An 18,651-nucleotide genomic window follows, 5' to 3' on the forward strand; every position below is an offset into this window, starting at 1 on the left:
AGAATACACAGCAGCAGGGCCCTGCAAAGGAATGACACGATGAACGCTGTCAACAGGATCAGCCTCCCTCAGCTTCTCCCGAGATCTCCACAGACAGTACACGTGCACGTCCTGATAGACCTTTTCTGTCTTTTCTCATATACATTTTAGGGCCTCCGCCATCTTTTCCGGTCACATTGTTTAGAAAGCATACCTTACAACTTCAAACCATTTCTCAGTTCTGGTTTCCTTAGAAGTATTCCTGTCTGCTCCTGGCTCTCCCTGGATATCTCTTTGGAAATTTCCCTGAATTCAGTAAGCTAACATGAGCTTTTAGGTTTTTCCTATTTAATCATGTTTCTATGTCTCTTAATTGAGCATGTCAATATCCCACTTACATTCTTTCAATCACTTCTCTCCTCTTTTAAGATGAACCCCAAATTCCTCAACAGAGCTTACTGAAAAGACACTTCACGGCCTAGCCCCTGCTTACCTCTCCAGCCCCGTCTCTGCACGCTTCCCCCATGCTACACCGCTCTGGACCACCTGCGGTTTTCCAGCATCCCATGCTCACTTTTACCTCTGAGCTTTGCATATGTTCTTCCTTATGTGACGAACCAGCTGCTGTCACTCAACTCCAACTCATGGAGCTCCCATGTGTGTAAGAGTGAAACTGTGCTCCGTAGGGTTCTCAATGGTTAATTTTTGGGGTTTTAGATCACCATGCATCAGGCCTTTCTTCTGAGGTGAGTCTAGGTAGACTCAAACCTCCAACCTTTCAGTTAGCGATCGAGCACGTTAACCATTTGCACCACCCAGAGACTCCCTATGTGACCAGCACTAGAGTTTTCCCCAACTTCTGAATGTGAGCTTGCTACGTGACTGGCTTTGTCCAAAAGGAAATTAGCAAACATATTGTAAGCAGAGGTTTAAAACAGGGTTTCAAACCGGTTCATTCTGGTTCAAACCCTTGCTGAGAATTCGCATTTCCAACAAGTTCCCAAGCAATGCTAATGCTGCTCATTAGGGACCAGTTCTGAGAACCACTTCTCAAAATATATTATAGGTAAGAATCACCTGGGCATCTTGTTAAAATGTAGATTCTGATTCAGTGTATCTGGGGTGGAAACGTAAATTCTAAGTAGGGGTTAGAACCAGAATGAACCAGTTTGAAGCCCTGGTTTAAAAGGCCTTGTGCACCAGGATATGTCCTCTCTTGCTGCTCTTGGGAACTCTGAGGCTGCCATATGGAGCTCAGGTTAGCTTGTTGCAGGATGAGAGACCATGTTCCTGGCTGAAGCTCCTCCCACACCTCAGGCTAATCAGCCTGCCAACAATTAGACATGTGAGTGAGGCCACCCTTGACCATCCAGCCAAGGTGGTCCACACTAGAATAGCTCAACTAACCCACAGATCTCAAGTAATAATAAATGCATTGCTTTAAGCCACTAAATGGTGGGGTCACCACCCATCTGTCAGTTTGTTTTACTACAGTGGCTTGTTTGTTGTTGTGATGCTGGAAGCTACATGACTGGTATTTCAAATACCAGAAAGGTTACCCATGATGGATAGGTTTCAGCAGCACTTCCAGACTAAGACAGACTGAACAGAAAGGCCTGGAGATCTGAAAATCACCCAACGAAAACCTTACTGATCACAACATAATTTGTCCAATATAATGCTGGAAGATGAGCCCCCATTGGTAGGCACTACGTAATAGCCACAACAATGAGCTCAAACATACCAATGATCGTAAAGATGGTGCAGGACCAGGCACCATTCTGTTCTGTTATACACAAGGTTGCCATGAATCGGGGACGACTCAACCACAACTAACAACCATAAATGTAGGGGTGGTGTGTTATATACTATATGCTAACTGATGTATCTATTTTGTCTCCTGGTTAACACCTACTCATCTCTCAGGTATGTGGATGACGGCTTCCCAGACATCAGAAGATGTGACACTGGTTTGTATCCACAGCATCCTTTGGGTACTGTTAGGAGAGAATTGGCCACAGTGTAAAGGAGTTGTCTATATTCTTATCTCTCTCCCCAGTGACTGAAAGCTCCTTTAGCTGTTATGGATGGCTAACCCTATAGTATACATTCAACAAATACTTACCAAAAGAAGGTAAAGAAGCGCAGATATCTATCTTCGGGCTTTCTTCTAACCTCAATCTCCAGGAATTAGACTAGATCATTTTTACCTATCAGTACCTAGGCAGAGCAACTACGTCAAAATGTTGCTGTTGCTGTTTGCCGTTGAGATGATTTCACCTCATAGTGACCCCACGTGACAGAGTAAACTGTCCCATAGGTTTTGGTGGGTTTGAAATGCCAATCTTCCAGTTAGTAGCCAAGCGCTTCACTGTTGTGCCACCAGGGCTCCTTATATCGAAATATATTCTAATGTTTTTCTTGTTCAGAGTTCCACTCATATAAATAGCCTTTGGGAATCTCCTTACTTTTTTTATAGATGAAACTATTACCTCTTCCAAACTCACAATGTCTTTCAGTTTGACTAATAGTAAAAAATTCACCTAAAATTCCAACGCCCCCCTGTACATGCATCTGGATAAAAATGCTGTCACTTTCACCACGTAATTACTCTACTACGTATGTGAAAGAAGGAGAAGGTCTTCCCAATTCACAGCTGACATCACTGCCAATGCGATGACACTGATAACAAACCAAAACGAGTTGCCGTGGAGTCAACTCTGACTCATGGTGACCCCACGTGTGTTAGAGTAGAACTGTGCTCCACATGGTTTCCAAAGGCTGACTTTTTGGAAGTAGTTTCCCAGGGCTTTATTCCAAAATGACATTGATAGTTAATGACAATTCCTATTATAGAGAAAATGTCTCTACAACAAAGAAAGAGACTGGCAAGTTGCAATTGTTCCTGTATTCATTTCATTGCAGAAACACATCACAATAAATTTTGTTTCATGAAATTTATCATTATAGCTGTCATAGTTACTACGGACCAATCACCAGGCTAAAAAGCTTAACACAAACGCTATCTCATTTAATTCTCTGAATCACCTTTCAAGTTAGGTATGATCAGTCTGTACAATCACCTTTTAGAGATGAAGGGAAAAAAAAAAAAGGCTCAGAGAAGGTGGGCAATCTTCTCAAGGACACACACAGCTAATGAGTGGCAGATCTGAGGTTTGAACCCAGATATGATTTCAATGGCCTCTTCTTTGAACTAATACCTTTAAATCATGCTATTAAGTGGCAGTGATTACTACCTTTCTTTGGAAGACAAGGTCATCGAGGCACAGGGAATGGAAGTAACGTTCCCACTGTATTCAATTCCTAGGCTGCTGCAGTAATAAATTCTTGTTAACTAGATGGCTTACAACAACAGAAATTCATTCTGTCACAGTTCTGGAGGCTAGAAGTCTGAAATCCAGGTGTCAGAAGACCTATACTCCCTCTTAAGGCTCTAAAAGAGAGTTCTTCCTTGCTTCTTTCCTAGCTTCCACAGGTTGTCAGCAATTCCTGGCATTCCTTGGCTTGTTGACGCATCATTCTGATCTTGGCCCCCATCTTTATATGGCTGTATTCCCTCTGTGTGTGTCTGTACCTGTGTCTTCACATAGCCTTCTTTGAAGGACACCAGTCATTGAATCTGGGATGCACCCTATGACTTCATCTTAACTAGTTACATTGACAATGACCCTATTTTCTTCACATTCTTAGGTTCTGAGAAGGACATGAATTTTAAGGGGACACTATTCAACCCAGTACACCCATGGTCTCTGAGAGGCAGAAGTGGGAAGAGAAGCCAAGTGTCCAATCCTGGCTTGGTGCTCCTGCTACTAGACTGAGCCCAAGGCATCTCCATCTTCTCCTTAGTTATTAGCATTTTGATTCACACCTAGCCCTGTGATCGACGACAACAAATTCAGGAGAAAGAGACAACAGTTTCTATTCTAGGTGTGCCTCCAATTACTGTATATCTAGATGGGCTGTGAAAAGAAAAGCATGAAGTTCATAAAACCTAATTGGGTTATCATCCAGCTTCACCAAATTTCTTTTAATAAAACAACCATGAAACCTAGAGAAGGACTTGACTCTTCCAACTTCCATGCAATCTGAGTTAGTTATATTTATTATTCATGTCAGTATAAGAGACCTGTCTTCATTACCTGTGCATTGTGAAAGATGATGGGCATTTACCACCAACCACTGAATTAAGAGTTACATAATGATCTTTAAAAAAAAAAAAAAACTCTATAATATCAAGATGCAACTGATAGGTGTTTACTGTTGCAGGGACACCCAGTGTCTTCTACCATTTAAACCATTTCAACAATTTAAAATAGCGACCTGCCTGGGCATACTGCATAGTTTTAAGAAAAATGATTTATTTTGTTTTGTTTTAAGAAACATTCTGAAACATAGGATGCTATGAAAATACAAACAACTACCCTGGAATTGTTACTCTCATCCCCAGACTGTTTTTCTTAATTCCAGTCCCAGATCTTCCATCTCTATTCTTATCCCAGGTATGGAAGAGGGAACTAATACGAAATATGCTAGCAATGCTCAGCGACAATCTAACAGGCTTCCCCATCATGAACATGCAGTTATCTCAGCTGAAGTATGGGTCGCTCAGTGGAGCAAGGAATAAGAAGTCTCAGAGTACCAAAATTCGTGTAGTAATAAAAGGGACGGTAGTAACAAATATTTTACATCATTTGTGAGTTTCAAATGTTCTGAGGACATCTCTTTCATCAGGTTCCCTCCCACCCCATCTCCTGACAGGTTTACAGGCAGACCCACCTTTAGTTTCAATCTTTGAGAAAAATTCCTTGACATCTCCATGCCAACACAGACAGAATTCCCAGGAGTTTTACATCAGCCAAAGTCATTGCCTGGCAGCTTCCACAATGAAGTGACTACAGAATAAAGTCCCCAAGACACCTAATGAGAACTGACTATCCAATTTGAGGCTTAATGTAGGCAAGGTCAACTAGCTAGGAACGTGAAGATACGATCCTCAGGACTTCTGTGTTCTTTGGATCCAAACCAGAAAAGGGAAAAGTCATTCAACTTGACATAAAGGGAGGAGGAAAGTAGTTAAAAACCAGAGGACAAGGTGAATACTGCTCCTCGTCAATGCTGGACTCATGGGTGCATTCCCGGAGCCTAGTAACTATAAACCCTAGTTACACTGGACTGTTTTCAGGCAGACCTGTTAACAGGAAAAGGAGCCAACATCTACTGTTGTGGTGTTTCCCTTCATCCTCCTTCTCTTGGCCTCTGATTCCTCACAAACATGTCCCTATGTCCCCACCTCTACACCCAGTGCTGATAAACTACCAGAACATTAACCCAATTCATAAGAAAAGCTGATACCAACTAATGTTCTGAGCTCACCTACCATCCTGGCCTCACAGACCCAACCTTCTGCCTGGACTATCCACTAATAATAGTTGGTTACTCTCTGTGGGATACTATCTGTAACAGAAAGACCACGTGGTTCATGGTGCGTAGTAAGTAACACTCCCATGATACCATATCCTTTTCCTGAAGGCCTGCCCAAATGAAGGAAATGGAAAATCCTCTCTTCCAGCAAGGTGACTGCCAATGCCCTGCTGGCCCTCCGGAAGCCACCTTCTCCCACTGCCACTCCCTCGCCTGCCTTTAGGGAAGTGCCAGCCAGCGGGCTGCTAGGACAACCAGTGTCACTGCTGGGGCACAGAAATAGATCACCAGTTGAGCAACCTGGATTACAAACTCCAATGACGGCAATAAGATACCAGCTGACAGCTAATCTGCCCCGCAAAAGGGAGGAACAGACTAACATGACCCAGTGAAGCGCTATCACCTTGACACACTATCATTTAATACGCACTTGTACTTGATTTTTTTTTTTTTTTTTATTTTGTACTTGATGTAGTGGTGACAGAGAAGGGCCAAGAAACGAGCCAATTCAACTAGGGGCAAATGACTCCATGCCAGATTATGTGAGCTGGCGGGTATCTAGTAACCAACTGACATTTGTCTCCTGAAAGTGTGGTGGAGGAAGGTTGCTCTTAAGCAAAAGTATGAGAGCCAGAAACAGGTAGAGCAGTTGAGGGTGCCAAAAAGAAGGGGGAAAAAATCTCCTGTTTGTACAAGCAATGGCTGTCCCCTTTCTAAACGATAGCATCCTAATCTTATACTCCCCTTTTCTTGAAGAACAAAGAAGAAAAGGCAATGGAAAGTGAAAAACTAGGGCCTGCCATGGTAGAAGAAAACTATCTTTGTGCCCAGTTCTCTTTGTTCTGAAAGCTAAGTTTTACAATGCTTATAACATGTAGCAACTCGCAGGAGCCCCAAGTGTTAGGATTACCTACCAAAGTCTTGGATTTTAGCCCTGGAGAAATTACGATTTTTCAATTCTGTGCGAGCTACAAAGGCTTGAGAAGAATAAAGAAAAATGAAATGAAGAGCAACCTAATGGAAACTTCAGAAAACCACCTTAACATAAGAGTTTTCATGTCTAGATGCATGGAGTAAGATGTCCTTATGTTCGTGAGGGTAGCTAATATGCAGACTGGGACAGGTAACACACAGCCCAGTACCTGTATTATTCTGCCAGCAATGTGAGCAAATTGGAAGCCTTGATGGTGTAGTGGTTAAGAGCTTGACTGCTAATCAAAAGGTCAGCAGTTCAAATCCACCAGACACTCCTTGGAAACCCTATGGGGCCATTCTACTCTGCCCTATATGGTCACTGTGAGTTGGAATCGACTCCGTGGCAATGGGTTGTTTTTTTTTTTTGCAAATTATATCCCAGTGCCAGATACTCAAGGCCAGAAGGAAAATGGTCACAAGACATTGTGTGATAAAGGTATCAAGAAAGAAGTGCAAATTAGAAGTAGGAGAGAGGTCCAAAGACAAGAACTTGCCTAAACTTTGGAAATAAAAGATTCTGGAGAAGGATTGTCATTTGTATCCAACCTATGTTTCCATTTGGGGGATCTCTGCTTAAGTAAGTTGTTTCAGGACCATAAGTACAAGTAGGGAAGGAAAAAAAAAGGACTCTGAAAAACTTATTTCCTCCAAAATAGGTTTCAACTGGGTAATTTACTATCTTACCTAAAAAGTGTTTTATTGTTGCTGAAAATTACTTTTTCTAAATCATGTAACATGCTTATTCAGGTGTCCTCAAAAGGTTAACACAATCCTTAGGACTTATGGAAGATGGCTTCGTTCTCTCAGTCTAGGATTCCACTTAGCAATAATTTATTACATAGCTACCACGGGTAATTTAATGTGAATATATGTTGGGGGCAACAGTTAAATGATTTTCTGGTACAAAAGAAATGTCTATTTTACAAAAGTAAAAAATGTCAGGGAATTAAAAGAGCCAAATTATCTTTCCATGTGTCGCTTTATAGTCACGAGGAACCATTTATTTACCGGTAAGAACGAGCAGATTTTGTCTTGGCTCCATGACTATGAAATGTCCTTTAGTTTCTATTAGTGTCTCACCTTTCCTGTAAGCAAAGCAAAGGAGGAGCAACAGTCTTTTAGCACAGTAATGAAAATAACTGAAGTTCTAAGGTGTGATAACCTTCAAGATCAACAACATACATCACGAATGTTACAACACAAGGCCCAGGGCAGATCAACTAGTGGGGTGCCCAAAAGTGTGGGAATTATTTGACTTTCATCTGGAAGAACTTTCAGGGGATTCATACATTCCTTCTGGGTCAAGGAAGGCATCCTTCCCTTTCCCTCTAGCACGTGAAGTAATTCTTGAACACTGGGCACTTCAGAGATAGGCCACTTGAGAAACACATTTTTAGTACTAGGTGTGTTTTTGGTCCCGTTGGGACCACTACAGAAAGAAGTTTCTGGCTTTGAGGTCTCTCGTCCCCAGACACCAAGACAGTTGCTATTGAGTTGACTCTAACTCACAGTGACCCCACGTGTATCAGAGTGGAACTGTGCTCCATAGGATTTTCAATGGCTGATATTTTTTAGCAGTAGATCACCAGGCCTTTTTACCAAGGCATTCTGGGGTAGACTTGAACTTCCAAACTTTCGGTTAGTACCCATGTGCATTAACCATTTGCACTGCCTAGGGACTCCACGCAGATGACAAAGCAATAATAATAATAAAAAAAAAAAAACCCCACTGCCATCAAACTGACTCATGGTGACCCCATGTGTTACAGAGCAAAACTGCTCCCTGGGGTTTTCTTGGCTGTAATCTTTATGGAAGCAGATCACCAAGTCTTTCTTCCACAGTGCCACTGAGTGGGTTCAAAGTGCCAACCTTTAGGCTGGTCTGAAGTGCAAACCATTTGCACCACCCAGGGACTCCACGCCCAGACGAAGCAGCAGTTAAATAAAACGCTGTCTCTACCATCTGTTCCACCCTTGCCTTCTCAAACAACACGCATGTACCTGGGATGAAATCCTATCTCTACTTCATGGTCTGATTCAGATGTTGGATAGTCCCTGAAGCTTTCATTGAAAATCCAACTTAGAGGATTCTTACCCACGTTTGAACTCCCAAGGCCCTTTGCTTATACTGTCTGGTGCCACATGGTATATTTCTACCTCACTGCTCTCCTGGAGAGAGCAGTAAATGCGTATTACTCATCACTATATCCCTAACCGAGTTTGGTACACCTTGGCACACAGTCTTTTAGGAAATATTATTTATTCAGTGAATTCTAAACTTGAGAAGGACACAGAAACTTTTATCTCAGCACTGTTCAGTTAGAAAGCAATCTAACACTTCTGCCAGGAAGCTCTGAGACTTAGGCTCTGCTTCAGAGGCTTTCTGGATCCCCGCAGAACATGGATATTGTAGAAGAGATCCATGAACACTCTTCCTTCCATAAGTCCTGGGTGCTGCATTTTCCTTCTCCTCTCAGAGATGCTGAGAGGAGGCGGCTGAGCGCTTGGAGAGGATGCTGCTGAGGGGGAAGGATATGCCACTCTGCCAATCCACTCAGGAAATCGTTCCGAAATCAACACTCAGAAGGAGCACCTCGTGCAAAGAGTCTGCCAAAGGTCCCAGCCTCAAACAACAGACAAAGGGACAGTGGGCAGGGATTAGTGAGCCTATCAGTACGAAGTAGTTTCAGAAATTCTGAGAAAGGAAAAGAAAATAGGCACAACAGAAACCCCTAGGGGACTTAAGGCTACACAAGAATGTCTAGAAATATTTGCATGGAATATGTACAGTCAATGCCTTGTTGCTTTCATAATATGTGTGTCCATTCGCATGGCCGTGACAAGCAAGGACTAAAAAAAGAAAGGAGACTGTTTATCCCTCATTTATCCTCACAGTAGGGAGCCCCTGGGTGCTACAAACAGTTAATGAGCTTGGCTGCTGACCAAAAGGTTTGAGCTCACCCAGAGGCACCTCAGGAAGAAAGGCCTGGCAATCTACGTCTGAAAATCAGCCATTAAAAACCCAACGGAGCACAGTTCTGCTCTGACACACAGGGAGTTACCGTGAGTTGCAATCGACTCGACACAATGGCAACTAGTTTGCTTTCGGTATCTAACAGTAAGATCTCCCTTTTTTTCCTGACCCTCTCACTGAATTTGGTTTTTCTGTGACAGAGCTTGAGAGTCTGGTATCACAAATGAGAAATCTCAAAGGTACGAGGTGACAGACACAGAGGGAAATTCCCAAATCACTCCTATTAGAGTGTGTATATGCATGTTTAATTCTCTGGAGACTAGAAATTCAGCTCCCATTTTTCAAGGCTTATAAAGACAGCATAAAAATCAAAACCAAGCCTACTGCCGTTAAGTTGATTCCAAATCATAGAGACCCCATAGGGTTTCCAAGGTGGTAAATCTCTAGGGAAGGAGACTGCCTCATCTTTCACCACTGTGCCATAAAGCCTCCTTTAAAGACAGCACAATGCTGTTTAAATAGGCACCAGACCAAACTCATTGCCGTCGAGTCGATTCTGACTCATAGCAACCCTATAGGACAGACTAGAACTGCCCCATAGAGCTTCCAAGGAGCACCTGGTGGATTCCAACTGCTGACTTTTTGGTTAGCAGCCATAGCTCTTAACCACTACTCCACTAGGGTTTCCTTATATAGGCACAGAGGTGTTTATTTTAGTCTCTTCATTTCTTCCTAGGTACACCGTAACTCCTGCACTCAAGCAGTTACTCTGAAAAGGGAGTCTGCAAACACAAAACTCACAACACCTTTATTCTGGCTATCCTCAAAAGCAACATGGGACGCCTCCCTAGGAAACCTTTTGTGAACTATCCCTTTCACTCCACAGTGACATTAACAGGTTGCCGTTGAGTCGATGCCCACTCACGGCAATCCCATGTGTCTCAGAGTTGAACTGTACTCCACAGGGTTTTCAGTGGCTGATGTTTCAGAAGTAGATAGCCAAGCCTTTTCTTCTGAAGCACCTCTGGGAGGACTCGAACTGCCAACCTTCAGGTTAGCAGCCAAGCAAATTATTATTTGCACCACCCAGGCACCCATTCAAAGATATTACCCCCTAAAACCAAACCCATTGCTGTTAAGTGGATTCCAACTCTTATTGACCCTAGAGGACAGAACAAAACTGCCCTAAAGGGTTTCCAAGGCTGTAAATCTTTACAGAAGCAGACTGCCACATCTTCCTTCCACAGAGATGGACTCAGTTTGTACCAACATACTATTTCTTCATTCCAAGACTGTGCACCATCCCAAAGTAAAGAATATGAAAATGAGGCTATTTAGTAAACAATGTTTCTAGGTAGATACATCACTTTAGGCCTCATTCCCCATTTGCAAATAAACGTGAAGAGAAATGGTGATGAAATTATGTGATTAGAAGAGACAAAACCACTGTTGTTTACGAGATGCCAGGGCAAGCAGCTCACAGACAACTGACAAAGCAAACTAGTCAAACAGAAAAGGAGAGGAAACAGACATGGCAGAGGTTTTTTTTCTTTAAAAAAGTATCAGAAAATCCCCAAATTCGATTGATATTACTAGAACACTTCTTTTTAAAAATCATTTCCTTCCCCTTATTTACTTATACACATCACAGAAAGTTAGCATCTATTTTTGCAGAAAACAAGACTAGTCTCCTCATGCCCTTGAACTGCTCTCAGGTTCAAGCAATTCTCATGGGGATTGGATTTATGTTTCCCTTCCTAATGGCTTAGGCCCACACATGAGAAAGCTAGGCACACGCTAACTCTATCCTTAGACATTCTGCCAACAAATATTCACGGAGTTCCTACTATGTGCCAAGCACTAATTTAGATGTACAGGGTTCACCAAGGAATAACAGCAATTGACAAAAAAATCCGTGCTATTACATGGCTTGCAGTCTAGCTGAGGAGACTTATTATAAATATGTAATACGTAACGTGCTTAAGAAGGCAGTGGTGGTTCAGTGGTAGGGTTCTGCCCTTCCATGTCGGAGACCCAGTTTTGATTCCCAGCCAGTGCACCTCATGTCAGTGGAGGCTTGCATGTTGCTGTGATGCCGAAGAGGTTTCAGCTGAGATTCCAGACTAAGAAAGACTAGGAAGAAAGACCTGGTGATCTCTGAAAACCGGCCAATGAAAACCCGATGTATGGATCATAGCAGAGCATGGGGCTATGGGGCCGTCATGAGCTGGGGGCTGACTCTACAGCAGCTGACAATAACAAGGTACTTAAAAGAAAAATTAAGTAGGCTAGAGGTATGGAGAGTGATATATAGGGCAGGGAAAGCTTCTTGGATAAGGTAACTCGAGAAGTCCTACTTAAAAATCAGAAGTCCTACTTATAAAATTTTTCCTATAAAATTAGGAAAAAATATAGATACTATTTTCTTGCTTATATACTACACAATACTTGATAATGAAGGTGGATAGTTTTAGAAAAGTCAAGTTCAAAAGTGGCTCATGCTTAATTTTTAAAAGACCAATGAGTGTGGATCCTAAGTTGAAATAACTAAAACTATATTTTTAGAAAGCACTTCGATAGATACTTTGGATTACCATACGGTGTCCTGGAAGATTCTGTGGTAAGGGTATCACAGTGGTAACAGATACCTTGATTCTTTGTTTACCATAAGACAGGGCCCAGCCTTCTAAAAGCAGTTGTAAACTGAGGTCTTGTCAAATCGTTGACTTTTAGAAGCCAAACTGGGTAAAAGGAGGATCCAGTCTGCCTCATCCAAGGCTAGTGTTTCATGCAATGTCAGATGCTGAGTCACGTACCTCAGCTTTCTCCTGTTACACGTCATAAAATATCCCACAGTTATACAGTTAACTGCAGCACTAGGCCTAAAACCCAAGTCTCCTGACTCTGAGTTCCATTTCCTTTGCCACTCCTTCCTTGTACAAGATACCACATCTTACAGCCAGCCTACAATGCTTTCAGGAGCAAGGCCATCTGCTAAAAAGATGGTGGCAGGTTTGAAAGGTGGTTAATGAAGACAAGTAGAAGAATAATGGAAACCCTGGTGGCATAGTGGTTAAAAGCTATGGCTGCTAACCAAATGGTCTGCAATTCGAATCCACCAGGCGCTTCTTGGAAACTGTGGGGCAGTTCTACTCTGTCCTATAGGGTTGCTATGAGTTGGAATCGACTCGAGGGCAATAGTTTGTTTTTTGTTTTTGGCAGAGGAATAATGCAGGGGTAGTGAGTTTGGGGCATAACCTTTGAGGGCCGTTGAAGATGGAAACCACTAATTCCAGCAGATGCCATGATTATTGCTTAAATGTTCACACACTGTGCCCATACCCTGTCTATGAACAAACACACGTTCTTTGAAAACTTCCTGTCTTCCCTCTTACAATGGCACCACCTGGCTCTGGTTTAGACCGCTCATTAATTACACTAAAATAAGGTGAAAATATGAACTCAGTGTTGTAAAAATGTGCCAAGATGATGAAAGATTACTAATTGCAATATTTACTGAGAAAACTGGGAACCCTCCCCTCCCAAGCAAATGCATTTTGGAAGAAAAAGTCCTTAGCACTAAAAAAGTTCACTGAAATTTAGTATTTTCTTCCTCTCTCTCAACCCACTCAATTTACACAAGGATTTAAAAATTATTTTGAGTCTGCCATGTGGCATCTTAAAGTTTACACTACAGAACTTCTTTGAAAACCCCACTTAATGTTTGAGGTTTGACAGGGTATCACATGAGCTGTTTAAAGCCACAGTTCCAAAAAAAAAAAAAATACCACCAGATTTGAAACAAAAGCTGTCTTGACTGTAGGAACTGAACTGCTCATTTAAATATAACCTGAAACCTAAAGCACTTTTCTATAAGACATTTTGTGTTCTAGAAGAAAAATGGTTTGGAAAATATCATCAGAAGTGAACTCTAACAGCTACCTGACTGGGAAAATCATTTCCATGAAGCAAACTGCTATCACAGCACCCGAACCTAACAGCTGACCAAAGTTACTCCCTGATAACGACAGAAACTTTTATAATAAGAGATATTTTTTAGTAAGTTTTAAAGTGCCTTATACAATTCTCTGCTCCTTGTGGGGCCTCCAAACTAAAATGCTGATCGATCAGTAAACAAGTACTTTGTCACACATGGGGTCACCATGAGTAGGAATTGGCTAGACTGGTTTTTGGAGCCACACGTAGACTTACAAAATAACACTCAAGGGGGTTAGCAACTTGTCCAAGGTTGAAAATGTGCATAACAGTAGGCACAGGACTAGAATTCAAGTCAAGTGATTTCAGGACCTGTGTACATTCCGTTAGAACCAATCTGATCAAATGCACCAAATGGAAACACAATGAAGGGAACCAAGAAAGCCTGCCTCCCATCATCTGCTTACTATAAGGCACTGGGAAATTTTTAATTTAATAAGTATATTTTAATATCAGAAAACCTGGTGGCATGTTGGTTAAGTGCTACAGGTGCTAACCACAAGGTCGGCAGTTCAAATCCACCAGGCACTCTTTGGGAACTCTATGGGGCAGTTCTACTTTGTCCCATAGGGTCGCTATGATTCGGAATTGACTCGACAGTAACGGGTTTTATTTTAATATCGTGACTAGCCCTGAGAAAATACAGATAATTAGGCAAATTTTAATACAAATTGTTAAAAACCTATGAAATGAAAAAAAAATTCAGTGGAAAATTTTCTTCCCAATGCCAATGCTTTTTCTCCCTGCTACATACTCTCATACTGGTTATATTTTGTGCTTTCGAACTCTTTTAGGCAACTGGGAAAAAAATATAGGTAATCAACACCTAGAAAAGTTTCATGACTGAATTATTAAGAAACTGAAAACTTAAAAACAGACAGAACACGCACACACACAACCATAGTCTACACTGGCTCTTCATTCTCTACAATTTGAGACTGATAATATCTTCTCTTTCTCAGTGGCCTTTTTAGGCCATCCTGGGCTTCCTGGGGCTATATTCTTTCCCGGGGTAAAACTCTTCTAAATTCTTTTTGTAATACAGCTTGGCAATGAGGTAAAGTCTCCAGCAAGCACTCTAGCTGAGCAAACCCACCTCAAGATTCACAGCAAAAGAATTCCTTGAAGCCTGCATTGTGTCATCACTGCAGTTGATATTAAAGCTTCTCACGAAAGGTGGCCGGCAGTTGACACACAGAAACTACTTTACTCATCTCAAAATCCCAACCCGGTTACCAAATAAAAACCATTAAACCAAGCCAGTCTTGAGTAAGACAAGCATCAAAGCCAGCTAACTATACTTGTGTATCACAAATTTTGGAAGTCAGAAAAAATTTAATTCCAACCAAATCAAACTATAAAAAGCAAAATTAAAATTATAACATAACAACAAGTCATCATAATAAAAATCACCAACAAAAATTATCGCTGGGTAGAAATTCCAGTTGTTGAGCCTCGGCCTAAAGAATTTTACCCGCTAACCACTAACTTAAACGAATTATAACAGCCCAGTTTTAAAAGGTTGCTCTAAAGTTGATACTACATAACGGCACCAATCCCAATGACATTCCTACAATAAAGTGTCACTGAATCCCACTCTTTTATTTCAGAAGTAGATAATGAGCAGTCCCTCACAGAAGCTGAGAGAAAGACAAGCTCACGGCAAAGGAGAACAGACCCTCTGCCCGAAAAAAAAGAAATTAATTAGATGATCACCTACAGCTAATTCTAATACCCATTTATCAGCCTGGCTCCCTTACAGCCAGTGATCCCCAGGTCCTTACAAGGCAAGTTACTGCAGATGTTGTTCCCTGGTGGGTGACTTACAACATTCACTGTGCACTGCTCACAGGGAGTCCCCGCCGGCCCTTCACCATGGAGACCTTCCACGAGAAGCTGGAGTGTTCCTGGGTTCAGGAGCAGGCCTTCTTCCTTTCACAGAGCAACGAGAAACACCTAGGATAGGAAGAGAACAGAAGACAAAGAAAAAGAAAAAGGAAACACATCAAGTCAAATCAGATACAGAACTCTCACCATTAATTAGGCTAATTTAGAATTCACTACAGACCATTTTCTAGTACTCTTTCCCGTAAGGGAACCCTGGTGGCGCAGTGGTTAAGTGCTACAGCTGCTAACCATAAAGGTCAGCAGTTCAAATCCACCAGGTGCTCCTTGGAAACTCTATGGGGCAGTTCTAATCTGTCCTATAGGGTTGCTGTGAGTCTGACTCAACAGCAGTAGGTTTTTTTTTTTTTTTCTTTCCTGTAAAAAAAATAATCGTCTCCTTGCTCTTGCCTCAGGGGACAGGACGTGGCACAGTCAGTCTTTTTTGCCCACATATAGTTAAAGCCAATTCTAGGAGACTTTAGGTGCAATCCCCGCTGAGCTGCAAACTTGCTACCCGGTCTCAAAATAAGCCATGAATTTTGCTCTCTATACATGGGAATGACGGCAACCACCTTTTGCCACTTTCATACCTCACTGGGTTGAGAAGAAGATGGATAAGATCACTTCTTCAAAGCCCTCAAAGTTCCCAAGAAGAAAGGTACTATGTAAACGCTAATTATTATTAGTGGTCACGAGCCTGTTACTGAGCTCTGAGCCAGGATACAAAAGCCATCTTTGGCTTGGCGTCAACAATCAACTATCTCTGAAGCACCAAAATGACTGCAGGGTCCGCTGTGCTGAGACCTCCTTCTAGTTGGGTAGAGGAGAGAAGAGGGAGGGAAACGAAGAGTCTGGAGCCTCTGGGCAAAAGAAAGTGAAGGCATGGAGGCAGGCAGCCAAGAAAAAAAGGAGACATACGATCCAGCAGTCACACTCCTTGGTATGTACCCAAACGAACTGAAGACTTAATGTGCACACAAAATCCTTAACAGGGATGTTTACAGCAGCTCTATTAGTAACTGCAAAAAACTGGAAGCAACTAAGATGTCCTTCAATAGGTAAGTGGATAAAAGAACTGTGGTACCTCCAGACAACGGGAGTAGTACTCAGGGGTAAAAAGAAATGAACTAGCAAGCTACACAAAGACAAGCTACACAATATGCCTTAAATAAATATTGCTAAGTAAAAGACGGCAGTCTGAAAAGGCTACACACTGTATGATTCCACCTATCTGACATTCTGGAACAGGCAAAGCTACCGATGCAGTGAAAAGATCAGTGGTGGCCAGGGGGTCAGGGGGAGGGGGCAGCGAGACGAGCAGGTGAAGCTCGGGATTCTTAGGGCAGGGAAACTGTTCTGTATGATACTGTAATGGGGACACATGACATCAAGCACGCTCTGAACCCTGATGTGAACTATAGACTTTAATTAAGAATAATGAATCAATATCGGTTCATCGATTGTAACAAATGTACAATTCTAATGCAAAATGTTAATAATAGGAGAAACCATGTGCAAGAGGGAGAGGGGTATATAGGAGCTCTCTGCACTTTCTGCTCAATTTTTCTGTAAGCCTCAACTGCTCTAAAAAAAAGTATATTAAAGAGACAGAGAGAGAAAAAGGCGGGCAAGAGAGGCATGTGCAGGAGCTTCAGTACTCAGTACACACCACAGGGCTCTCCCCATTGCTGGTTTGCAGGGCAGTGAAATTGTCTCTTTGGCTGTCTGCCATTTCCACCCACGGAAGATAACGCTCACACAGAGAAGTGGCACGCTAAGGTACCACTGGGAAAGGGCTGGATAGATTGTTTGTTGCTTTTAAAGAAAAGACCCATTCATATCCTAATCATTAGTATTTTCCATACCTGATGTCTTGGTGCTCCCCGACACCCACACCTCTTTACAACAGAGCCAGGACTCTGAAGCTATTTTGGCTTATGTACTCTGAGAAGCATACTTAAGGCACAGTAACTTACATTAATGGCTTTGGAGACTATGAACAACATAGACTCTAACTGTAAACTAAAACCCTGTTTGCTTCCCAAATAAAGCCACCACAAGGGCCAATCTTGTTTCTTCTTTCAGAGTAACAACTACTCACTGAACAAAGGGGGAACTGCAGTATTTACTGCGTTGTGTGTTTAATAACATTTCCAAGGAGAAAAAAAAAAAACTGCTCCTGAATCACAAAAAAAGGCTTGAAGGAATAATAACAAATCTCAAATTAGGGGCTGGTGAAACACTGACAGGCATAACTCCAAATCAAGAATGAAAAACCAGAGAGAAAAAAATGGGACAGAGGGAGAAAGGAGGTGTCTGCTCCTAATATAATTAAAGATTACTCTTTAAAGTGAATACAGTTTACAAAGTGCTTTCTCATTAACTAACTCATGCACTCTGCACATTTTTTTCTTGGTGCTCACTATGTCCGCCTGGATCTATGTTCAACTGGGGGATATAATGGTGAACAAAGAGATAAGGACCCCATCCGCATGGAGCTCACTGTCTCAAAAATGACAGACATTCAAGAATCATAGCATATGAGTTCATATGTGGGTGTGGTGTGTGTGTCTAAAGCACATGTATATATTTACACATATCTTTCTACCTGGCGCTCCTTGGAAACTCTATGAGGCAGTTCTACTCTGACCTATAAGGTCGCTATGAGTCGGAATCGACTCGACGGCAATGGGTGTAATACATATAGGAGCCCTGGTGGTGCAGTGGTTAAGAGCTACAGCTGCTAACCAAAAGGTCGGCAGTTCAAATCTACCAGCCTCTCCTTGAAAACCCTATGGGGCAGTTCGACTCCGTCCTATAGGGTTGCTATGAGTCAGAATTGACTCGATGGCAACGGGCTTACGGTATATATGTATGCATAAATCCTCTTTTATATTTCTGGTGTGTGTATATATACATATTGTTGTTGTTAGGTGCCGTCAAGTCTGTTCCAACTCATAGTGACCCTATAGGACAGAGAAGAACTGCCCGACAGGGTTTTTAAGGAGCGGCTGGTGACTTTGAACTACTGACCTTTTGGTAGGCAGCTGAGCTCTTAACCACTACGCCACCACGGCTCCATACATACGTGTGTGTGTATGTATATACACACACACACGCACACATATGTGTATCTATATATAGAGAGAGAGTGTGTGCCCTGGTGGTGCAATGGTTAAGCACTTGACTGCTAACCAAAAGGTTGGCAGTTTGAACCCATCAGCCCTTCTATGACAGAAAAAGACCTAGCATCTGTTCCCATAAAGATTACCGCCTAGGAAACCCTATGGGGGAAACATATATATATACACCATAACTATATATAAACCAAACCTATTGCCATCAAGTCAATTCTGACTCATAGTGACACTACAGGACAGGGCAAAACTGCCCCATAG

General features: G+C 42.1%; 1 protein-coding gene across 4 annotated transcripts in view; it reads right to left on the bottom strand.

Moving 5' to 3' along the window:
* The window catches only part of ATXN1 (ataxin 1), a 465,693-nt gene that overhangs the window by 173,485 nt on the left and 273,557 nt on the right, over positions 1-18,651 (bottom strand). For all 4 annotated transcript variants that reach the window (XM_023555800.2, XM_064281003.1, XM_064280992.1 and 1 more), the window contains one exon: positions 15,194-15,322. The gene's annotated coding sequence lies outside the window, so the exon portion shown is untranslated. The remainder of the gene's footprint in view (positions 1-15,193; positions 15,323-18,651) is intronic.

Source organism: Loxodonta africana, chromosome 1 (assembly GCF_030014295.1).
Source record: "Loxodonta africana isolate mLoxAfr1 chromosome 1, mLoxAfr1.hap2, whole genome shotgun sequence".
NCBI classification, from domain to species: domain Eukaryota; kingdom Metazoa; phylum Chordata; class Mammalia; order Proboscidea; family Elephantidae; genus Loxodonta; species Loxodonta africana.